The following is a 24,723-nucleotide window of genomic DNA, read 5'->3' on the forward strand; positions in this document are numbered from 1 at the left end:
ATATATATATATTTATGAATTTACTGAACTATATACATGTAGAAGTATCCTAATATTTTATTTTTTTAATGTAAATTTGCTTAATATAATTTTTGGAATGGAGAAAGTAATTTAAAGCAAATATGTTGCAGATAATTAATTAAAGACTCTCACACCATAGCTTTCCACAGGTAAATTTTAATATGTTAACATTTATTATAATAAGAGTAAGATATAGAAATATAAAATGGTACCGTTAAAAAAATAGAGAAATTAGATTTTCTTGCGTTTAGATCTGCGAGAAAGAACTTTACACAAAGTTATTCGTCTTCTTTCAAAAACGATTGAATTACACAAAATCACTTCACGATTTCGTCTCTCTTCTTCTAATTCTTGTTAAGATAGATAAGAGATTTGATTTGGCCACTTGTTGAAACCAATCGAGGTCTGTGGGAGATTTATTGAAGGTTGGCAACTCGATCTCTTTACCCAGGTATGATCGGTTCTTAATTTCTTTTTGGAATCCATAGTTTTTTAGTATTTAGTACATAACTTCTCAAATCCATATAGACAGTCTTCAATAAACCGTACGTCTTCTGATTTCAGGAAATAGAGAAGATCTTCGTGATTCTATACTTATCATCATCACGGGTTATAATTCGAGCAAACTTCAAAATTGTCTTATTAAAACAACCGAGATAAAGGTAATTTTGAGTTCATCTTGTTTGTATCTACTGTTTTTCTTGATTGGTTGAAAAAATTTCTGTTGGGTAATTGGAAATAAAAAGTTATGCGAAACACTGTTTATGAAAAACTGGTAAAAGAAAAGAGGAAAAATTTATGTTGGGTGATAACACCTACAATACGAAATTATATAGTTAGTTGCTGATCAGTATAACATTGTATAGGCATGCTAAAATTGTGACAAAGACATACCTTTTCATAACATCTATCTATAAATTCTGAAAAACTTCCTCTCGATCTTCCCTTCTTTATTGACAATTAAGATTTTCAACCCTTTTTTTGAAGTTACCCTAGATAACGCAACATATAGTTGTCCATGAGAAAACACTGGTCTTGGTAAATATAATCCAACATGCTCTAGAGATTGTCCCTGGCTTTTGTTAATAGTCATAGGAAAAGCCACTGATAATGGGAACTGTCGTTGCCTCATTTTGAAAGGGAGTTTGGTGTCTGATGGTGTGAGAACAATCTGTGGAATCAAGACAATATCACCAATTCTATCCCCTGTTATTACTCTTGCTTCTACAACATGTGCCGCCATTTGAGTTATCTGAAGTCTAGTACCATTGCATAACCCACCCTTTGGATCAATGTTCCTAAGCAGCATCACAGGAGCTCCAACTTTCAAACACAGGCTGTGATGTGGCAAACCTGACAGCTTTATGCTGTTTAAAAAATCTGATGTAATTACTGGATTTTTTAGAGAGTCTAAATTTGTTGGGTCAATGCTATCAGCACTTAGATAAACCATTTCTTCACCTGCATATTAACGTGACAGTGTGTTAGTAACATAAGTTTTCACAATGTATGACATTATAGATGTAAATGTTAAAATTTTAAATTATGTGTATAAATCAGAAAACTTACTATCTACTTTCTCTAGCATATACTGGTTTATTGTATTGACATCATCATTAGTTGGTGCTAAAATGGCTCTTTTTGAAAGAATTATGCTTCACAATTATCTCCCAACAATGCTGGATCACCATAGATTTCCCTAGTAATAGCTGCAATAGGATTATCTGCTTCTGTAATCAAGAAATCTTCTGGTATATCAATTATAGCTTCACCAATCATTAGGTTCTGAAATTCTACCATCACCCACGTCTAAAAGCCAATCTGAAAAATCTTGGATCTCTTTAGCTTCTTCCACACTCAAATTTTTCTTTAGTAGACGCATATTCTTCGTCAGCTTTAGAACTTCACTGTGATCCCATAGATAAGAAGAATTTAGAGCTGATAAGACTATTTCGGCCCGTCCTGCACCATTAATCACAGGAAGTACTTGTCTGAAATCACCTCCAAAGACCACAACCTTTCCAGCAAATACTTTGTTCTCAACGTCTCCTATAATGTCAGAAAAGCTTCTGTCTAAAGACTCAAAACAATACTTGCTCATCATTGGTGCTTCGTCCCAGATGATAAGAGATGCCTTTTTGACTAAATTTGCCAAATCTGAATTAGGCTTTATTTTACATAGAGAATAGTCATCAACTATGAGAGGTATGGCAAATCTAGAGTGTGCAGTCCTACCACCTTCTAACAACAATGAAGCAATGCCACTGGATGCCACCTTCTAAAAGTTTTTCCTGTTCCTCCAAAACCATATAGAAAAAAAACTCCACCAAGATTGTTGAAAACATCGCCAGTTATCTTATCATAAACCCCTTTCTGCTCATCTGTGAGCATTTGAATCCATTCGTCATGCTTTTCTTGTAATTCATCACGGTTGTACCTCATCTCTTCAGCAATTAAGCGGTTGGTATTATCTATTCCTTCTGTGGATGGTTGTGGAAAGTCTCCAATATTTTTCAGAGAACCTCAATTAGATAGCATTATCTTTTCTATCTCTTGCAATGCATAGTTCTTTAATTCTGCTTCAGTTAAAGTAAGATCTGCAAAACATGACAATATACAAATAAAACAGCCATTGGAAACAATAGTAGGTAAAGACTCCAAGAAAAACAACTTGGATGGCACAAACCTGGATTGTTATATTCCTCTTTCTTCTTGTTTTCAATATCTTCTGATAGAAGCTTCCATGTTTCTTCCCAGACATGTTCTGGTCTTGATAGAGAGTCCAAAAGAATCAGCATTGCAAAAAATTCCTTAAGTAATCACCAAAACACCAGTAACTTGTATCGGTAAGACTATCAATCCAAAACTGATCATCAGATATGATCCCACGGGCAAAACATGTTTCTTTATATGATTTGTAGGTAACACCATTGTAGGTTTTGATGTCATCAAAACAGGTTGGACCCTTCACAATATTAAGTAATACTCTCAAAAAATACTCGTCTTCTAGTTTTCTGGGCACATAATGAATCCGACCCAATGAAAATCCACGACTCCTTTTAGAGAATTGCCTATTCGTCCCATCCCAAGTGAAGTATCCGGGAATTTCCACATAGGTGAGTTCTCTAGCAGGTTTTCCATTTTTTCCAATTGCATTATTCCTACACAAAGTCATCCAAGCCATGAATTGAGAATCTTGATTAGTCACACGGTCTAAAACATCCTCTATTTCTTCATCTTCATCATAATATGCTGGTTGCTTTCCTTCTACATGAAACGATAACTTCTGGACAGGGGTTGATCTGTACTGGATGGAGAACTTAAATATCCTCCATATAGCTTCTGATGCCGAGACGTATCTATATCATACAAAATCATGACACAAACTTGTTTAATATTGAAAAAAAACAAAAAAATTTATGCAAAAGCGAGAGAAATAACAAAAACTCACCTGCAGTCAAAGAAATCTTTGATTTCGTTTTTATTCTTTTCAGTTTGACCCGTTGGTCCACCAATATCAGTATCTTCGTTAGTGGTTTTGTTAGCCGGCTCCACAATGACAGCGACACCGTCTGGATCCTTATTGATGTACTTAAAAAGATACTTGATTGAACTGCTTTGATTGCACCACTCCACGTTTATGTGAGCTCTATAACGAAGAGATAATTTAGCATTGTAAGGTACCACATACCGGTTGTCACATTTGATGCCACCCTTCTCTACAAAATGTTCTGAACGACGCCTCCTATAAATAGGATAACCATCACTTCCAACCTTGGTTATATCTTCGTATTTTTTTGGGAATAGTTTAGAACACCGCCCGTCTTTCATACATGGTGAATTTGTGTTTGCTGCACCACATGGCCCATGAATCATTGAATATTTAATGACTTCATAAAGTTCTGGGTCTTCATCTTTATTTGGAATCTCTGCTGAAATGATCCTGTCAATGTCATCTGCAGTTGGAAACTTACTTTTTGCATCCATCCATAAAAGAATATGAACATGTGGAAGTCCTCTTTTCTGAAATTCTATAGTATACATAGCTGCAAGTGTATAGCAATTTTAGTTAGAACTTAATTCATCCCACTCAAAAATAGATGATAGTGATAGTATATAATTACAATACTTACCAGCCTTTGTTTTTCCCAACAATCGCTTTTCGGTCAAATCTTTCAATAGCGACTCCAGCTTGATTTTGAAAATTCTAGCAACTATGTCTGGTCTATCCTCTGCTGTCAACCCTCTTTTCTGGACATACCTAGTTATCTCTGGCCACTTTGGATTACACGTGAAGGTAATAAACAAATCTGGGAAACCGTAGTGTTTACATATGGCCATAGCATCATAATAACTTTGCACCATGTAACGTGAACCTCCTGTGAATGATGATGGGATGAGAATTTGATTGCCCTGCTCACTCATATTAGTGTTTCCAGTTTCCATCGCATTTTTGATGGTGGTGTAATTCTCACAACGTTTCTTCGACACGTTATACTTTATATAAGATAACCGATTTGTCTCAATAGTTGTGTAAGCATCACAGAGAAACTGTTGAAACAATCGCTTAGAACGTATGAGTGTTTGACAATCGTTTTCCTTTTCCTGAATGCGGAAGGCAAACCATTGTCGCATGCTTATAGATTTATTCTTGTTCTGGTTGTTTATTCCTATGAAAGCTTTTTCTATACCAGGCCTCCACTCATCTTCACCATAACAGAATATCAACGGATACTGTAGAGCCAAGTAGGATATATGAATTTCACTGATTCTCTGTAGGCGCCCAGAACTTTTTTCTTCTATAACTATATCTCTGGATGGCATCTCTTTCCTGAAATCGCCTGGTATTAATGCTGCAACCTCAGATGCTTTAGGCATGCTATAAGTTCTTCCATCAACTCCAACACGATCAGAAACAATTCTCATGTGAAACGGTTCATCAGTACTAAAATCAAACCTATCTTTCGCTGAACGGAAGTTTTGGACATAAGGATTGACTGTGTTGAGCATTTGGATGATGGATTCAATTATTTCCTTCTTCAAGTTATTTTTCCCACCATCTGGAGGGTTGCCTTTTCCTTTGCTATAATTTTTAGTGAATAAACATATAATCAGATAACAGTTTGAAATTTGTTGAGTTTTAAATGTAGGTCGAGTTTAAAATATGTTTACCTAATCACAGTCGCTCTGTTATCAACTTCATTTTCAGTATCGGCAATGTATAGCTGTGAATACTTTACATAATCACCATTTTCTGGTTTCAAACTTCCTATTCAATGGTAATTCTGTCCTTGTAAGCGAAACATGTTTGGTCATTTACCTTTAGGTATTGATCTGTCAACTTTCCCACCAAGTGAAGTCATTGCAAACACCATATTATATATATGTTGGTGTTTCTCATAGTTTTTGCTCAGTGGATCATCACATGAGAGCAACTTCTTGATAAGGTCTGGTGATTCTGCAAGGAAGGGAATTTTAACACTCCCTTGTCCACAACAAAGAGTGAAAATTGGGTTCTTTTGATTCCTCCTCTTGTTTATGCGCTCATCATACCACATTAGTGCCCCACAAAACTTACACGTATATGTAGGATCACCATGGTCAAGATAATCTGTTTCAATTGAGAACACAATGTTAGTTTTAATTATATGTTTCAAAAGAAAAAACAATGTGTTTAGTGTAAGATAATGTACCTATTTTTGTAGTCTTAGGGGGTTTTTTGCTTGATATTTTTTTAGCTGATGTGGATGTTTTCTTCTTCGTTGGCTTTGTTTCCACTCGTTTTCTTCTCCCGGACTTCTTTTTGGGGGTTGATGTCACCCGAACCACATCATCTATGGTTTCTGAATCCACGTCCACTATAATTGAGCTGATAATAGCTGGTTCATTTCGACTCTCAGTTTCTTGATCATCATCTTCTTGGCTACTATAGTCATATGTTTGTGCTTGTGTTTCGTCTCCACTGTAATTATATGTGCAGTGTCCTTCCATTTCATCATATTCGTCAAAAGAACCTATATTGGTTTGAGATTCGAAAGTTTTACGTTGTAGCAATCAAAAATATATTGATAGTAAACCATTGATGATTAATATACACAGTAGGGTTAAAGAGAATAACAAAATTCAAGTATTACCTTCGATTGACAGAACGGGAAATGCATTATTAAAATCATCATTTAAATTTTTTCTGGGAAGATTTAATGAAGTCTGTCTATCATTGTCATGAATCCCGCTGGTCTTTTGTGTATATTTTTGTGTTAGGCATGAAGCAGGTTCTGTTATTTGTTTTCCTGAAATGCACCAATGAACTTTAGGGGGTGTTATTGAACAAGGATTTTAATAGATTTCAATTATTAGTGGATTTTAGAATTCAAAACTTTTCTAATTCATTTAACGTGATATTGTTGTCATTATTAGTGGATTTGAATGACATTACTAATGGATTTGAAAGTCATTAGATTTTATTATTTTTGAAATTAGATAAAAATAAAATAAATTACTCATAATTATATCAAATAAAACAAAAATATGTCCCGGCAATATTTTCTGGTTTTGTCGATCTGAGTTGGAGATCTGATTGGGGTTTCTTCTTGATTTATGGTGGTAGATCTCTGCTAGAGACTCTTGTTGTTTGATTCAGCTGTTAAGAGTTTTGATTTTTTGGATCTGAGATGGAAAATCAATCTTTTAAGGTTTTCTTTCTATGTGATTTCTCTCCTGTTCTTCAATCAAATGAAACAAAAACAAGAGGAACAAACATCTTCAATCAAAATGAAACCAGAGATATAAGAAAAACCAGTGAAATTGTGTAAACAGTTAATTTGATAGGCAGAATCAGATCTGAGGATCTGCAAACTGTGTCAAACCCTAAAATGAAAGATCACAGTGGTCTTTTGGCCATAACTATATTTTATTTCTTAATTCTTAGATTAATCTCTTGAATCAATTTTGAAAAAAGAGAGAAAGATAAAGAGATTGAAATACTTGAAAAATATGTGGGATTATGTTTGTTCATCTTTTTGAAGTGAAATACGTTGAAATCTAAAATAACACCAAATCCAATGGACATTGAATAACAGTATTTTTAAAGAATTCTAAAATCCATCAAATAAATCCATAATCCAATAACAGCAGATTTTAATGTACTTTTTTAAATACCTAATTGAATAACACTGGATTCCAAAATACATTAAATTCTTTTAAAATCCATTATTCAATAACAGCCCCTTAATATCTTTATTCATTCGTAATTAATATAGTATATGCTATCACTAACCTTTGGATAATTTCTTTTCAGATGGAGTTTCTCTTCTTTGAATGTGTTCTTGCGTTTGATAGTTCGAATGAATATTGGTGATGTCCCTTATGACCAGTTTAGAGGAGTTGAATGGAAGCTGAGATGGAATTGGTGTACATTTATTGTCTGCAAAAGAGGTAGCAAAATTTTGAAATACTAATTAAGTATTCACGTACTGTGTATATTATTTTAAGAACTAATGACAATTTATACTCTGTATAGGACTTATGGGGGAGTACAAAACATTCTGGTTGACCTTGGTCTATGATTTAGGTAATGTTCCCAATAAACCTGTTGCAAATTTCATTCTTTTAATATTAGAGATGTGCAATGTGAGCTTAGTGTAATTTCATTTTTTTTGGTTTTGTACCTATACTTTGCGATGAATCAATACCCACATATGGTGAAGATCTTCTTGATGCCACCACTTGTATGTTAGTTATGTCATTCAGCACAACTTGGTCTGCTTTGCGTTTCGTAGATCTATTAGTAGGTGTGATTGCTACAATAATGTTATGGACATATTATGTTAGAGAAAGCCAACATTTATAAAGAATTTTTATTGTCTGACATCGAAAGTAGAAATTTGGTTGTTCTAACCTTGTGGTGAGAGGATTTGACTTGATTGATGAATGATCCCCTCACTGTGTGCATTTGCAGAGGTTAAACATTTGTTCTTTGTTTTGGATAGATCTTCAATGATTCTTTTGAAAACTGACTTTAAAGGAACAGAAGGAACAATATTTGATGATCCATGTTTCGGTTTCCATCGTTTAGGTGTAGATGTTGCTTCTTCCCTCAATCTTTTAGGTGGCATTTTGACTCTATGCTCTTTGAAGGCTATGTGATCCTAGTTTTTCATGATTGAGTGGTAGGTTTACTAATGGTAGGTTTACTAATGTCTGAAGACCAAGACGGCTATGGGAAGATAGTGGTGTAGAACCCTAGAATAGAATGTTAAAACACAAATCACTTATATATATGGTAAAGTAGATAAATTGTGATTACTGATTTTATTTATAAACACTTATATAAATAAATCACTTATATATGGTTATATAATACTGATTTTACTGAGATTATTGATTATGATTTTAAATACAGAGATTTTTGATTTGGTGTTGCAGATATTTGGGTGATTTTGAATAACGTAATCCGGTGCACAGCCTCATCTCATAGATTCAAGTAAGTTTCAAATAATACATAAGAAAATTGTATTAGATATATTAAGCAGAAGATTACTATGTCATAGTATATAGAGGCGTCGTCTAAAATATTAATTTGGTTTAGCTTAAATTTGGTAAAGTTAGATTCTGATGTAAACTGGATTCTGACAGTTAATATACAAAAATAAGATAGCTAATAATGAGACATATGTTGAACTAAACCAAACTGTCACCAATTTTATTAAAATCCGAAAGGAATTTGGTACATGACCAAAATTATTTCAGAAAGCAGGAAATGTACACCAATTGGTATTTCAGCTTCCATTCAACTCCTCTAAATTGGTGTACATTTTGATAGTCTTAAACAACATAATAAAACTAAAAAGAAATAATAAACTTGAAATCCATAGTGTAGACAGTAGGATCACTCCTTCTTTTCGATCTTAACAACCACAGGTTTGGTTTTCTTCTCATCGACAACCTTAGTGGGATTCTCTTTCTTAGGCATCACTCCTGTAGCCTTAGTAACCTTCTCTTCATTAGGCCTCACTGCTGTAGGCTTAGTAACATTCTCTTCATTAGGTGGCATAGCCAAGATAGGCATAACGACCTTCTCTTGATTAGGTATCACTTTATCTTTCTTGTCTCCCTCTTCAAAATCTAGAGTCCCACCTTTCAAAAGAAACTCCTTGTCTCCTGTTTCAAATTCAATCAACGGTGTACGCAACTTTTTTGAGGTGGAAGCTTGATCAGAAGACTCAACATCAGGCGCATATAACCGCTTTGATGAAGGTGTTGTGGAGTCGGTTGTGTCTTGACTGTAAGTCAACATAAGCTGTTGAAAACATATATAGAAGAACATATAAGAATCCACCGTAAAGCAAAAGTTAGATGTATTTAAGTCTAGTATATTATAATAATACCTGATAATAAAATTGTAAGAAAGAGAGAGAGAGAAACAACGAAAGTGGAATAATAAAAAAAAGGGAATATGCTTTGTTACTACTAGAGAAATTCATGGGTTTTAATTGGTTACAGATATAACCCAACAACTATATTATGATTTATTTTTTTAATTTTATAATAACGATATTATGAACTAGGCTTTGAATGGTTGTTGCATACCATACTATATAGTGCATACTAACATTTTAGTATGGAGTAGAGTGGACTGTAGTATGGAGTAAACATTGGTATGCACAACACCATACAATAGTATGCATAACATCATACCATTATGAATGGTAAAAATTATACTATAGTATGGAGTGGTGTATACAAAAATATTAAAAACAATTTTAATAATATTTTTAATCATAATTAACAAATAACTATTACAAAATATTTTTAAAAATTACAAATCAAAATCTATTATTTTGATTTTTGGTATATGTTTGGTTTTGAATTTGAACATTTGATAATAAAATCCTATAACCAATTTTTGTTGGTTTACAATTTCGTGGAGGACAAAATTATTATGTTGTTTTTTTTTATATTTTTTTAAGGGGGAAATGGGGAATATAGTATTTTATTTGAGGTGTGTATATTTTAGTTTTTTTTAGGGGGAATATAGTATTTTATTTGAGGTGTTTATCCTAAATCATATGCATTATATTAGGGAACATGAAGAATGAAAATACCACTTTTTGTTTCTTTTTTTTTTTGAATAAAAATTAAAATTCTTACAAAGTTTTGAGTTTACATTCTAATGATCTCCTTTTCTCCTAATTTCAGTTCTGCCTGTGAATATTAGGCTGTAAGTTTATGAAAAAACCGCACACCATCAGATCTAGGAGACATAACAAACTTCCGGAGATATATTTATACAGATCACTAGTTTACATCTATTTGGATTTTAAAAGTCTGTATTTGGTTACCTTTGTGCTCATGTAGATCTCATCAATCAAGATCCCATCGATAAAGATAAATACTTCCCTTGATCTTATCAGTTTAGTTTTGTGAACAAGTTTTTTTCAATCATGATGAATTAATCTTCAAATAAATAAAAATAGCCTAGGAAAAAACAAAACAAAATTGACAAGAATTTAATCTAGTTAAAGTTACTTGTTACATTGATAAACTTGAACTTGGATGTGTGAAATCAAATATGGTTTTCATGGCATCAAACATTGAAGGCTGATTGAAGCTTTCTAACCAACTTCTACAACGAATAGAGAAATCTCCAAAAATGGAAAGAACGTAAAGCTGTTGATCTACCTACATTGATAATCCGGCAATAATTGTTTATTTTTTAAAAAAATAGTGAGATCTTATTATATGAAACGACTGACCTTTTTTATAATAAATAATAAATAATATATATATATATAAATAAACTACAACTAGTGGCCCTGAAACAAGGTTTTTATGGTGGGTGAATGATGATGATGAATGTATGCAATGGTGAGATATGAATGGAATGATGGGTGGGTGTTTCAATTCCCCTTATGCTGTTGTAGTATAAGAGGTATCAATCCTAAATGAGTGTTTGTGAGCAATTAAGATATGCATATGAATCTAAGTTAAGACAAATGTAAAGATTGCTTGTCACTAACAATCCTAAGATGAAAATGTAAAGATGCAGAAAGTAAACTACAAGAACTAAGAACTAAATGCAAATGAAACTGAATGATTGTAACAGTAATGAAGCAAGAACAGAAATAGAAACTACTACTAATGAACTAATGCAAGACAATCAATGAACTGAAAACTAAATGTATGCAACTGGAATGAAACAGGAATGAAATAGGACAATCACAAGTCATAAACAAGAGTTCTGGGGATAAACTCGAGCAAGCACTCGACCGAGTGTAGGTCGAGTACAGGGTCGAGCTAGAATAATCCGGGAAACAGAGCAACACAATAAAAACAGAGCAATGCAAATACGAATCAAACAACAAGCAAGCAACATGATTAAGACTTAGATATCAATAAACAAAGAAGGTCTTGAGGATGGATTCATGGGATGAACTAATCATTGTGGTTATCTAACTTGGTCAACAAATCTCAAGCAAACTATGAGCTAACCTCTATACATATAAATCTAAGACAAGTTTCTTCCACTCTCATGGCAAGAAACAATCAAACCTATGCATTTCTAGACTTGTTCTCACACAGTAAAGAATCTACACAAGCAGGCATTAAGCAATACATCTCAAACCAAACAAGACCTCTAATCTCTTAGCAAGCCTAATGGTAAGCTCTAGATCTAGCCTTATCTATGCTTCTTAAACATTGGTGTGATGCTAAGAAGCTTGAAATCAGATCCTACCCTCTCAGATATAGGATCAGCATTAAGAACATCTAGCCTAGAAGAGATCTACAACAATCAAGCTTGACAAATCACACAAACCACAAGATCAATCCATCTTAACCCATCCTCAAGATCCTAAGCAAACTACTCACAACAATACATGATGAACAAAGTCAAAAACCCAGAAAATATTGAAACTTGCATTATTAGAAAGATGAAACAAAGATCTTCAATATTGATGAAAGGATCAAACTCAAATTCTCAATATTAAGAAAGTTATGAAACCAACAATATTGAGGAATTTAGTCTTTTTCAAGTACAAGATCTAAGAAAAAAAATAAAAGTGCAAAAATAATAATTCCTAAATGTGTAAAAACTAGGTTTAGAGAATATATAAAAAGCTGGACTCCTTTGGTGGCTGCAGGTACAAGGCTTTATATAGGAGAGGAGGTGGAAGCCCTAAAAATACAAAAAGTCAAAGTAGTCAACGGCTCGGTCAACTCGACCAGTGCTCGGTCGAGTGGCTGGTCGAGCTGGCTTCTCTCGTGCATCCTCCACTCGGTCGAGTCCTCCTCAGCACACGGTCGAGTGTCTGGTCGAGTGTGCGGTCGAGTTGGACTCTGGACCTTGGTTCTTCAGCCTTAACTCCCTTGTTTCCTCCTCATGATTGCTTCACATCTCTTCTCCATTGCTTCCATGCTCCTTAAGCTCCAAAATCACCTGTTTATGCATGAAAAGATGCAAATGCAATGCAACTAAACTCTAATGCATGATTGGTCCTAAAGCTATGCAATAATGGTTAAAATGGATAGCAAAAGATGCAAAAGATGTGAATAAACTAATGGAAAACAAGGTAAAATATATGAACATCAACACCCCCAAACTTAGTCTTTGCTTGCCCTCAAGCAAATAAGCAAGACATAAGAAGGTAAGTGAGGTTTGAAAGTTGGATCTCAGCTCCTAAAGCTTGCAAATAGACCATCTAGAATCAATGTCCAAGTTACTAATACTATGATGCAAGTTGAATGAGCTGGAATTAAAGACTTTAGACAAGCATTTCTCAACCTTTATTGATTTGAGCCTTAGATATCCACATGCATTCAAATCAACCATTTCCTTTAACATTCATTAAACAAGAACATGAATCAATCCTATGCAATGCTTAAACTCATTTGGCTTGGTAATAAAGGGTTTTGAGACAATGATGGTCTCTTTTTAGAGTGGGGCTTGTCAATATCAAGGTTCTCTCATGAAAATGGATTGAGCTTTAGAAGAATGCTAAAGATAAGAACACTTAGACACATACAAGAACAAAACCTTGTCTACCCAAAGGCACCCAAAGTGTTTATCCTAGCAATCTAAACTCAATTGATCCTAGTGCTACCCTTTACTTCTTCTTTTCTCTTTAACCCTTTTCTCTTTTGGTTTTCAAGTCTTAGGAGATGTTTTCTTATTTGATCTTTCTAGTGGGATGGGGGATTCTTACTTATTTGCTATGGTTCTCTTTTCTTCTTATTCTTAAGACATATAAGCATTTTGCTAAACTTTTTTTTTCTTCCTTTTCTTTTCATTAACTAGAACCATCTTAAACAACATTTTACTTCCCATCCTTTCACTAGACTTTGCTTAAACACAATCTCCTCTTAAAGACTCTACCCTTTTTTTTTTCTTTCTCTTTTCTTTCTTTTCTTTTCATAATAGCCAAGTCCCAAATCCAACAAGTGAACCACCTAGTCCTATCTAGTTTGAAAAAATGCAAACTAGAACTACACAAGGTCTTACTCTTGTCAGTTCAAACCTAACACTTTCTACCAAGCTCAATCCCAAAAATAGGCCTCACACACTCAAGAATAAACAAGGCTTGAAAGAAGGTTTGGTTTAGGGGTAGGGGAACTGATCTTAATGATTTAATCAGCTACTTGGATCAACAAGAGTGGTAAAAAGGAGAAAGATGATCCAAGTATGTATATGGTATCCATGAGTTTAAAGCAATGCACACATTGATAATTATAAGTCAATATTAGGTTCTTATAAATAGGAAATGGTTTCAAATCTCAACATGCTTCAATTTAGACCAAATGCAATGCAAGAATTCAAGGCTTGGTTCAATCTTATGCTTCTAACTACTCAACTAGCATCAAAGTACTATTAACTTGGGCATTGATCCTAGTATAGTAAATAAGCTAGCTAACAGGGCAAACTCATCATAGATCCCTAATGCAAATATTATACAATTCTACATGAAACATGCTAAACAAGATCCTAATATGCATGCAAACTACATGAACACTCTTTTTTTATGAAGATTTTTTCAAAATTTTTCAAATTTTTATGGTTTTTCTATGCCTTAGATGCTTATGCAAGTGCTAACATGATGATGATAAAAATTTGAAATAAGAACACAAAACACAATGTCAAATGCTATCTCAAACCCTCCCCCAAACTTAAATCACACAGTCCTCTGTGTGAAAAAAATTTGTAAGAGGATTCAAGACTAAAAACAAAACCAAACACAATGTCAAATGCAATGGTATTTACAAGGTAAGGTGATGTTGGTACCTTAGGGATTGTGGAAGAAGTTGTCCACATCCATCTACATGCTGTCATAGGAGTAGTTGGGGTCTTGTTGGTGACTTGGAGATGGACTTTGGGACAGCTCGACGATGGCCATCGACCATGACTCGGTCGAGTGCATGTCCGAGTGGGGGGGTCAAGCTGGACCGCGAGTGTCAAAATGTTGACCTTGCTGCTGGCAAAACTGCTGGTAGAGAGCTTGATCCATGTAGTATTGAGGTGGGATGGGAGGGTAAAATGGATAACCTGGATAAGCAGCTGGAGGTGGGAAACCATAGGGTGATCTAGGCTGGTACTCGGCCGAGTGCATTGGAGGTGCTCGGTCGAGTGGGTGCTCGAGTGACCCGGTCGAGTGCCTCGAAAATTGTTGTTCTCGGGTACTTGAGCTCCTCTTCCTCTGATTTGGCTCATACATTGAAGCCCTAGCTGGTTCCACAGGATTCGCAACCCTTGAAAGTGCTCTAGTTGAGCTACTTCTCCTCAAAGGGCTTGAATGGCTAGGAGATGAGTTTCCACTCTTCAGCTCAGCAATCTCCTTCTTTAAGCCTTTGATAGACTTAGCCATGTTGGTCACCTTCTTCTTCAGCTTATCAAACCTCTTCCCATTCCACTTGCCCCATTTTTGCAAAAGAGTTAACCTCTTGGCATTCTCCCTCACTCCTCTACTATCTCTTGGGTTGGGCTCATAATCTTCAGAGTAGAACTGCTCATCCCCATCAGCCACTTGTGCATTCCCAGCTTCCTCAACTCTAGGTTGAACTACTCCATCAAACTAATGCTCCTCAGCTGGCCAAAAGTCAATGTTGGCTCCTTCTTGAATGGTGGTGAGCTCTTGGTTAGGCAATATGAATTGCTTTTTCCCAAGTGTTGGAAGCTCAAAGTTGAAGATGTGGTTCCCTTGATGCATCTCCTTGGCTAGGATGAGAGTAGAAGTGAGGTAGCTTGAGTCAATCCATCTTGGTGAGACACTTTCTCCTCTAAGTGGAACTTTAGCAGCTTGAAGGATTGGAGTGATGATGCCTCCAATGGTAAGTGCTCCTCTTGACCCTTTGTTCTCCAACTTTCCTACCCAACTTCTCAATTGAATCATGTGGTCAATGAGCACCATTCCTAGGTCAGTCTCCACTGTGCTCCCAAGGATGATGGTACCATTCCTTGCTTGAAAGATCACTCCATTAAGAGCCAAGTCAATCATCTTTAGCTCTCCCTCATTGATGTTCCCAGTTTCTTTCCTTGCAAAGAAGGTGTTGGCAAGAGCTTTGTGGAAGTACCTTAGGACTGGGCTCCTTATCCTTGAGCTCTTGGAGTTGGAGGATGAGTAGAGCTTGTTGTCCCCAATGGTTTCCCACACAGCATACAACTCTTCTCTTGGAACCATCAAACTCCTCTTGCTCCCAACCTCAAAACCAAACACATTGGCTATATTCTTCATTGAGAGCTCATGCTTCTTCCCTTTGATAGTAAAGGAGATGTGCCCAGCTCCAACATCAGGATTCTTCCTTGCATATGTATGCAGCTTGACAGTGGCAATGAACTAAAAACTCTCTTCTTTGTAGCCCTCCATGCAAAGCCCCATAAACTTGGTGAGATTGCTCTTCTCAAAGAGATATTCCACATCCTCATCAATGGCAAGCTTCTCCATGGTCTCCTTATGTGGATACCTAGTTCCCAAGAACTCCATCCTCATGAAAGCATCATAAAGCTGCCTCTTTGACAGCCCACAAGACTCAGCCTCTCCATCATCCATCAACTCTTCTTCTTCACTTTCTTCCTCACTTTCACTTTCACTCTCTTCTTGCTCAACTTCAACAGCTGGTCTCTTCCCTTTGGCCTTGTGTCTCCTCATAAACTCATTGAGAGTAGGCTCTCTTTCCTCCTCACTTTCAGTCCTCTCAGGATCTTCCTCAACTGGCTCTCTCCTTGGACACGGCACCTGGCTCGACCGGCTGCTCGAACCACCACTCGGTCGAGTGGTCGATCGAATGGTCCGTCGAGTGGCTCTCCCAGCTTCACCTCTTGATTCAAGGTCAGTATCACGACGTTCCATGGAGCTTGCAGCGGTTTGGTGAGACTTCTTGGTTATCTTGGAAGACATTTTCAAAAGAAACTGAAGGGAATAGACTCAAAGCTCAAAGTTAATAGGTTAGTGACCCAAAAACTTGAAAGAACAAAGCTTGAGCAAGAGATGAACTTTGAAAAAGATTTTAAAGCTTGAATTTAAATGTTTTGAGCAAATGAGAGAATATGAGAAGTATAATCTCGTGCAAGGACTATATAAAGAAGCTAAGGGGACAATGAGACAAGGGTGGAGCGTCCATACCATTCAAATTTGAATTGGGAATCTTTGACTTGCTTTTGGCTGCCACTCGACCCCACACTCGACCAGCACGTGGTCGAGCACCTTGACCAAATTTGAAATTTCAAAATTTTTCTCCTTGTTCTTCCCTCCACTCGATCATTCTAGAAGAATGGGAATCGAATGGGCCTCAATTCTTATCTAGCTCGGCCGAGTACCTCTCATGGCCTGGTCGAGTGGGCTTGCGAGTCTCCTTCTCTAAGTCCACATCTCTCTTTAACCAACTACATTCTCACTAAAAGGCATGTCCAACAAAAACATAAAAGAAAACACATCAAAACTACTAAGAAATTAAAGCATATTTACAAAGGATACCTTAGGGACTTCCTCCCTAGTGAGCTTGTTTAAAGTCACTAAGCTTGACTTTGGTTTCCTTCTTAGACTTGATCTAGATACCAAGGAGGTGATGAAATCCTCCCTGGAACCTCTTGGTCACTGTGAAGTTGATCCTTGATCACCTCACCCTTAGCACACAAACCATACTTCTTCTTGATTTTGAGCCTTGGTCTTGCTTTCCTCAAAGACCCCTTGTTCAGCTTAACTTGGAGATCCTCAACCATACTAGTCAGCTCTTGAACTGACCTCTTAAGCTTTTCCAAAGAATCCTCTTGAAGTGAGAGCTCAGCCTTTGGAGTTACCTTATCACTTAAGCCTCCTTGACGACCTTTGTCCTTGATAGTAAAAGGCTGGTCATAAATGGTGGGAAGGTTGGTTGGATTGTAGATGTTGAACTTCATAACTACATCTTCAGCAATGTTCAAGGTCACAAGATCTTCCTTGACATCTATAACTGCTCCAACAGTGGCCAAGAATGGCCTCCCAAGGATGATTGGATCTCCAGGCTCCTTGTTCATCTCCATTACCACAAAATCTGTATGAACCCTTGCCTTCCCTATCTTGAGTGGGACATTCTCCAACCTTCCAATTACTTCTCTGTTTGTCCCATCAGCTAGGCAAACATGGAGGTTGGTGGATTTGAAATCAGTTCTCCCAAGCTTTTGAGCTATGGAGTATAGCATCACACTTGTTGAAGCTCCCAAATCACAAAGGCATTGATTGTAGTGGAGGTAACTGATTGTGCAAGGCAGATAGAATGGCCCTGGATCCTTAAGCTTAAGTGGGATGATCACTCCTCCAAGGTTCTCAAGATCCTTCTCATCTTGAGCTTGAGCCTTCTTTTTTGACAAATCAAGCAGAAAATCCCTATAGAGAGGATATGGTTCATACTGTTCCAAGGCAGGTCCTCTCTCCTCTTTTTGGTAAGCTATGATGATCTCTTGAATGGCTGACACTTGTTCCTTTTTCTCAACCAAAGCTTCTTCTTTCAAAACCCTTTCTTCCTCTTGTTGCTTAGCCAACATCTCCTTTTTCTCAATTATTTCCCTTAACTCCTTGATCTTCTGTGCTTTGAAACGCCCATGGAATGGTAGTGGAGGCTTGTAAGCAGGAGGAATGTACTTAGTAGGCTTGACAGCTTCGGAGTCTCCAGCTCGATCGACCACTCGAGCATGCACTCGGTCGGGTGGCTGCTCGAGTTCCTGGTCGAGTTCGCGTGCAAGCTCCTGTTGCTTTGCACAAACGTCACTTGGGCCTTCAGTAACTAATGAATTCCCCCAAAATTGGACTTCACTGTCCTCAGTGACTTCTTCCTCATGAATTTGAATGGCTTTGGCTGTGAACTCCCTTGGATTTTGAACAACTTTTCCAGGGAGTTGGTTGGGTTTTGGAGCTGAAGTAGAGGCTATATTACTTTCCATATACTTCACTCTTGAATTAAGACCCTCAAACTTCATATTCAGATCATTGTAGATGTTAACCTTTGGTTCAACTCAGCAAATTGTTTGGCTTCCTCAATCTTACCTTGTGTTTGTCCAATCAACAATTGTTGCATCATTGCTCTTAAGTCTTGTTCTTGGCCTTGGTTAGTCTGAAACCCTGGTGGGGGACACAACTGAGGCTGGAACACTTGATGTTGTTGTTTGGGGATGTAGTTTTGTTGTTGTTGAGGCTGTTGAGGTGGATAGACTTGGTCTTGAGGATTAGCCACATTGGTATTCCTATAAGAGAGATTGTTGTTCTTGAAACCCCCTTGGTTGTAGCCTTTGAATCCTCCCTGATTTTGCATGTAGCACAACTCAGCAAATTCAGTCTCCCCCTCTTGAACTGGAACATCTTCTTCACCAATGAAGTGAATAGACTTTTGTTGGCTAAGAAGGATCTTGTCAAGCTTCTCATTGACCATCTTCAAGTCCTTCTTATACTTGTCCTCTTGATCAGTTGATGTTGACCTTATGGTTCTGTCATAGTCCTCATTATAGTTGCCATTTGACTGAGCAAGATTCTCAACTAATTCCCAGCTTTCTTCCACATTCTTGTTTAGGAAGTTGCCATTAGAAGCTGTGTCAAGAAGCATCCTAATCTTGGGAAGCACTCCTCTATACAATGTGCTCAAGAGTGACTCATTGCTGAAGCCATGATGAAGACATTGAGTCTGAAATCCTTTGAACCTCTCCCATGCTTCACAAAAGCTTTCATTGTTTCTTTGAGCAAATCCATAAATTTCATTCCTCAATCTAGCAATCCTTGCATTGGAGAAGAATTTGGCTAAGAAAGCCTTCTTGCAAGCATCCCATGTGGTTATTGCTCCAGTAGGAAGAGTCTTCTCCCAAAGGTGTGCCTTATCTCCAAGTGAGAATGGGAAGAGCCTCAACTTGAATCCATCTTCAGTCACTCCATTGATCTTTGTAAGACCACAGATTCTGTCAAACTCATCAAGGTGATCTAGTGGATCCTCCATTGGCAACCCATGGAACTTGTTAGCTTGAATCATGGAGATCAATCCACTGTTGATCTCAAAGTTGTTGTTTGGCACTGTTGGAGGCACAATACCAGCCCTTTGGTTGTGGGTGTTGGGTGCATCTCCAGCACCAATGTGCCTAGGTCTCTGCTCATGGTTAGCTTGTTGCTCCATGATCACTGGATCCTCTTGCTGAACTTGAACTACCCTTTTTCTCTGATTTCCCAAACCCTTTTGCTTCCTATGGATGTTGTCAATAGGCCTTTGAAGATTGTCTTTCCCCTTAGACCTTGTGTGCATCAACAAACGCGAGTACAGACTCGAACATGTTCACAATTGAGCTCAGGCTCGTCTGGGCTGTCAAGTTGACTGGGAAGTGGTGTCCAAACGTACACGGCGTCTGACTCGATCAAGTGCTCGATCACTGCTCGGTCGAGTGGTGGTTGAGTGACTGGTCGAGTGGTACCTGAAATGGAACTTCAACCCAGCAACAGAAGATTCAAGTGTATAAACGAAATTAATCTTAGACTAATATGGATCCTAAATGTCACAAAAACACACTCAAATGGGCAACGGCGCCAAATTGAAACAAGGTTTTTATGGTGGGTGAATGATGATGATGAATGTATGCAATGGTGAGATATGAATGGAATGATGGATGGGTGTTTCAATTTCCCTTATGCTGTTGCAGTATAAGAGGTATCAATCCTAAATGAGTGTTTGTGAGCAATTAAGATATGCATATGAATCTAAGTTAAGACAAATGTAAAGATTGCTTGTCACTAACAATCCTAAGATGAAAATGTAAAGATACAGAAAGTAAACTACAAGAACTAAGAACTAAATGCAAATGAAACTGAATGATTGTAACAGTAATGAAGCAAGAACATAAATAGAAACTACTACTAATGAACTAATGCAAGACAATCAATGAACTGAAAACTAAATGTATGCAACTGGAATGAAACAGGAATGAAATAGGACAATCACAAATCATAAACAAGAGTTCTGGGGATGAACTCGAGCAAGCACTCGACCGAGTGTAGGTCGAGTACAGGGTCGAGCTAGAATAATCCGGGAAACAGAGCAACACAATAAAAACAGAGCAATGCAAATACGAATCAAACAACAAGCAAGCAGCATGATTAAGACTTAGATATCAATAAACAAAGAAGGTCCTGAGGCCATTCATGGGATGAACTAATCATTGTGGTTATCTAACTTGGTTAACAAATTTCAACCAAACTTTGAGTTAACCTCTAGACATATAAATCTAAGACAAGTTTCTTCCTCTCTCATGGCAAGAAACAATCAAACCTATGCATTTCTAGACTTGTTCTCACACAGTAAAGAATCTACACAAGCAGGCATTAAGCAATACATCTCAAACCAAACAAGACCTCTAATCTCTTAGCAAGCCTAATGGTAAGCTCTAGATCTAGCCTTATCTATGCTTCTTAAACATTGGTGTGATGCTAAGAAGCTTGAAATCAGATCCTACCCTCTCAGATATAGGATCAGCATTAAGAACATCTAGCCTAGAAGAGATCTACAACAATCAAGCTTGACCAAATCACACAAACCACAAGATCAATCCATCCTAACCCATCCTCAAGATCCTAAGCAAACTACTCACAACAATACATGATGAACAAAGTCAAAAACCCAGAAAATATTGAAACTTGCATTATTAGAAAGAAGAAACAAAGATCTTCAATATTGATGAAAGGATCAAACTCAAATTCTCAATATTAAGAAAGTTATGAAACCAACAATATTGAGGAATTTAGTCTTTTTCAAGTACAAGATCTAAGAAAAAAAATAAAAGTGCAAAAAGAATAATTCCTAAATGGGTAAAAACTAGGTTTAGAGAATATATAAAAAGCTGGACTCCTTTGGCTGCAGGTACAAGGCTTTATATAGGAGAGGAGGTGGAAGCCCTAAAAATACAAAAAGTCAAAGTAGTCAACGGCTCGGTCAACTCGACCAGTGCTCGGTCGAGTGGCTGGTCGAGCTGGCTTCTCTCGTGCATCCTCCACTCGGTCGAGTCCTCCTCAGCACACGGTCGAGTGTCTGGTCGAGTGTGCGGTCGAGTTGGACTCTGGACCTTGGTTCTTCAGCCTTAACTCCCTTGTTTCCTCCTCATGATTGCTTCACATCTCTTCTCCATTGCTTCCATGCTCCTTAAGCTCCAAAATCACCTGTTTATGCATGAAAAGATGCAAATGCAATGCAACTAAACTCTAATGCATGATTGGTCCTAAAGCTATGCAATAATGGTTAAAATGGATAGCAAAAGATCCAAAAGATGTGAATAAAAACTAAGGGAAAACAAGGTAAAATATATGAACATCAGGTCCCATATCCACTAGCCACCTAACCACATTCACAATCAACAGCGGAATAACAAAACCAATATCCAATAATAAACCAATAATAATCCAATAATAATCCAATATCATAGCATAAGCAATATCCAAATACCAAACAACAAGAAACAAGGAAGCAGCAACCAAGCAATGTTTCTAATGACTCAATTCTAGCAACCTAACAATGCTAGACAACATCCAATCGAGTCCCTAGAACATCGTCCTCTTCATTGCCTTGATTCCACGATCACACTTTGCCTTTACCTGCACCACAAACACAAATTGGGATGCATGAGTATTTGATAAACACTCAGTGAGGCAATCCTCCCATCTACTGGGCTATACACACAAGCAACAATGATTCCAAAGTTCCAACAAGCATCACACAAAACACACAAAGCAGGAAATCAAACATCATCTCGCTGGAAGGGAGGTGTCGACCGACACAAGTCAAGTGTCGATCGACACTGGCCTTGGTGTCGACCGACACTACCCCACAGTGTCGATCGATGCCCAATTTGCTGGTGTCGACCGACACCAAGTGGTGTCGATCGACACTCCTTCTGCAACTGCCATCCGCGCGAAGTCGAGAGTCGAATCTCACTCCCAAATCTCCTCCAAATCGTCCAATACTCGAAACCCAAGCCTTATACATCCGTAGGAACCTGTATCAACCAATCCCAGCAAGAAAAACACACAAACAAGCAAGAACAAGGGAATCAAAGGCTTAGATTAGCCATGGTCATGCACTCATCTCTGCAGAAAGATTCTGACCAATAAGAACGAATTCTCTCACTCCTAGCAAGCTTCTAGCACCTTCCCAGCCTTAGATCTCCAAAGAACAGCAAGGAATCTCACCAATCTCTCTCAAAAGCTCAAGAACCAACTCTCTCTTTTGTTTTTCTCTAAAAGCGGAGAAACAACACAAAAACACGACCCTAGGTCGTTTTCCCCCCTCTAACAACTTGATTTTAGGGATTTCCTAAATAAACCACGCAAACCGGACGATTAAAAATTGAACCGACGAAACCGACTACAACTAGTGTCGATGGACACCTCCTGTGGTGTCGATCGACACCCTCACCAAAATACCAATAAAAGGTTTGCGGGTGTTACAATTCTCCCCCACCAATCTAGATTCGTCCTCGAATCTCGAACAACCATCAGCCAAGGACTCCCGTGCAACCGTCTCCACGGCCCGCACTCCTCCGACCGATCTGCAGAAGGTCACCTGTAGGTGATAGACTCACGCTCCAGGCGTCATTTGCTCTCGACTTTTGGACTTTCCTTTACTCATAGGCCTAGACCTTGAGTTCTTATTGGCTCCTCATCAGACCTAAGTCTGCATGCCAAATGTTGGCTCCTCATCGGGCCTAAACCCGCATGCCATAATATATAAGGAAAAATCCAAACTCGTCTCTCGGGTCATCACCCTACAGCGCGCCTCCAGACCTTCATCCGAAGTCGATATACCAATCATACTCCCAAGCCACAAAGTCTCTGAATATGGCAGTACTAGGAGAACCAAAGTCCCCCATGAGTCGCGAGCAAACGATTCTGAACATGTCTGAGTCCTATCCCTATCTAGGTTTCCTTCTCGTGGCTCGCGTAAAACATCTCAATGTCCTACCAACCACATATCCCCTCACTGGAATACCTCATGACCACACAAGGATCATATACATGCCACAAGGGCCGCCACCAAGGCCAAACAAAATGCACTAAAGAGGACCACCACCAAGGCCAAACAAAATGTCCTAAAGAGGACCGCCACCAAGGCCAAACAAATGTCCTAAAGAGGACCGCCACCAAGGCCAAACAAATGTCCTAAAGAGGACCGCCACAAGGCCAAACAAATATCCTAAAGAGGACCGCCACTAAGGCCACTCGTCCCGAAGGACCGTCACAAAGACCATATGTCTCGAAGGACTGTCACAAAGACACTCTGGCTAAACAGCCCGCCACAAAGGCCATGAAATTGGCTAAACAGCCTGCCACAAAGGCCACACACGGCTAAACAGCCCGCCACAAAGGCCACACACGGCTAAACAGCCCGCCACAAAGGCCACACAATGTCTAAAAAGACCGCCACACACGGGCACACTGACTCGAAAGTCCGCCACTAAGGCCACACACAAGCCCCTCCAAGGCTCTCCACCGCTAAAATGGACAAATTCTAACTCCCGTAAAACTTTCCATATTTAGCACTTTCCATTTTTGGAAACTTTCTACTTTTGGAAACTTCTATTTCAAGAAAACTTTCCTCCAAAAACCCTGCCTCACGGAAACTTTGTACCCCGAGCACCACCTCATCTTGTTACTGAGTCGCACAACCAACCACCCCAAGCGACCGAGTAAACAAGAGAGATGGGCTAGAATACTCCATTCCCGCTCCAGCCACGGATTACAGATGGAACCAGGCTAAACAAGCTCAAGTCGCGGCTTGCTTCTCATACCACTTCTTGAACCTTGCTTTCATCTTTGCCTCAGGCTCCCAAGTCTGCTCCTCAACACCATCACAGTCCCACAGGACTCTCATCAAAGGAATCTTCTTCTTCCGAAGTTCCTTGATCCTCCTCTCGAGAACCCTCACTGGTCTCGCCTCAAAAGTCATGTTAGGCTGAAGATCCTCAGGAATCTTAGCCAACACTCTCTCACCCTCACGGAGACACTTCCGCAACATAGACACATGAAAAACCTTATGGAATGCACACATAACCTCGGGTAACTCCAGTCTATATGCCAATGGTCCAACCCGCTCAATCACTCTGAATGGACCCATATACCTTGGACTCAACTTAGTCTCTGACAATGACCTGTTCAGACCCCGCAACATGGCCATCTTGAGGTACACTCTGTCTCCTACCTGAAACTCAAGATCTCTCCTCCT

General features: G+C 38.1%; 1 long non-coding RNA gene, 1 other non-coding gene and 1 pseudogene across 2 annotated transcripts; 2 read left to right on the forward strand and 1 right to left on the reverse strand.

Moving 5' to 3' along the window:
- Window positions 1-293: 293 nt before the first annotated feature.
- On the forward strand, window positions 294-8,607 carry LOC147923631 (uncharacterized). Its single transcript, XR_015587170.1, has 5 exons — window positions 294-472; window positions 586-683; window positions 7,319-7,455; window positions 7,541-7,591; window positions 8,446-8,607. It is a non-coding gene; the product is annotated as an uncharacterized LOC147923631 (long non-coding RNA).
- Window positions 928-5,626, reverse strand: LOC104759661 (uncharacterized; annotated as a pseudogene).
- Window positions 8,608-19,135: 10,528 nt separating the features above from the next.
- LOC147923632 (small nucleolar RNA R71) lies at window positions 19,136-19,242 on the forward strand. Its single transcript, XR_015587879.1, has one exon. It is a non-coding gene; the product is annotated as a small nucleolar RNA R71 (small nucleolar RNA).
- The last annotated feature ends 5,481 nt before the right edge of the window (window positions 19,243-24,723 follow it).

The sequence above is a fragment of the Camelina sativa genome, chromosome 17 (assembly GCF_030686135.1).
Source record: "Camelina sativa cultivar CO46 ecotype springtype chromosome 17, ASM3068613v1".
In the NCBI taxonomy this organism is placed as follows: Eukaryota; Viridiplantae; Streptophyta; class Magnoliopsida; order Brassicales; family Brassicaceae; genus Camelina; species Camelina sativa.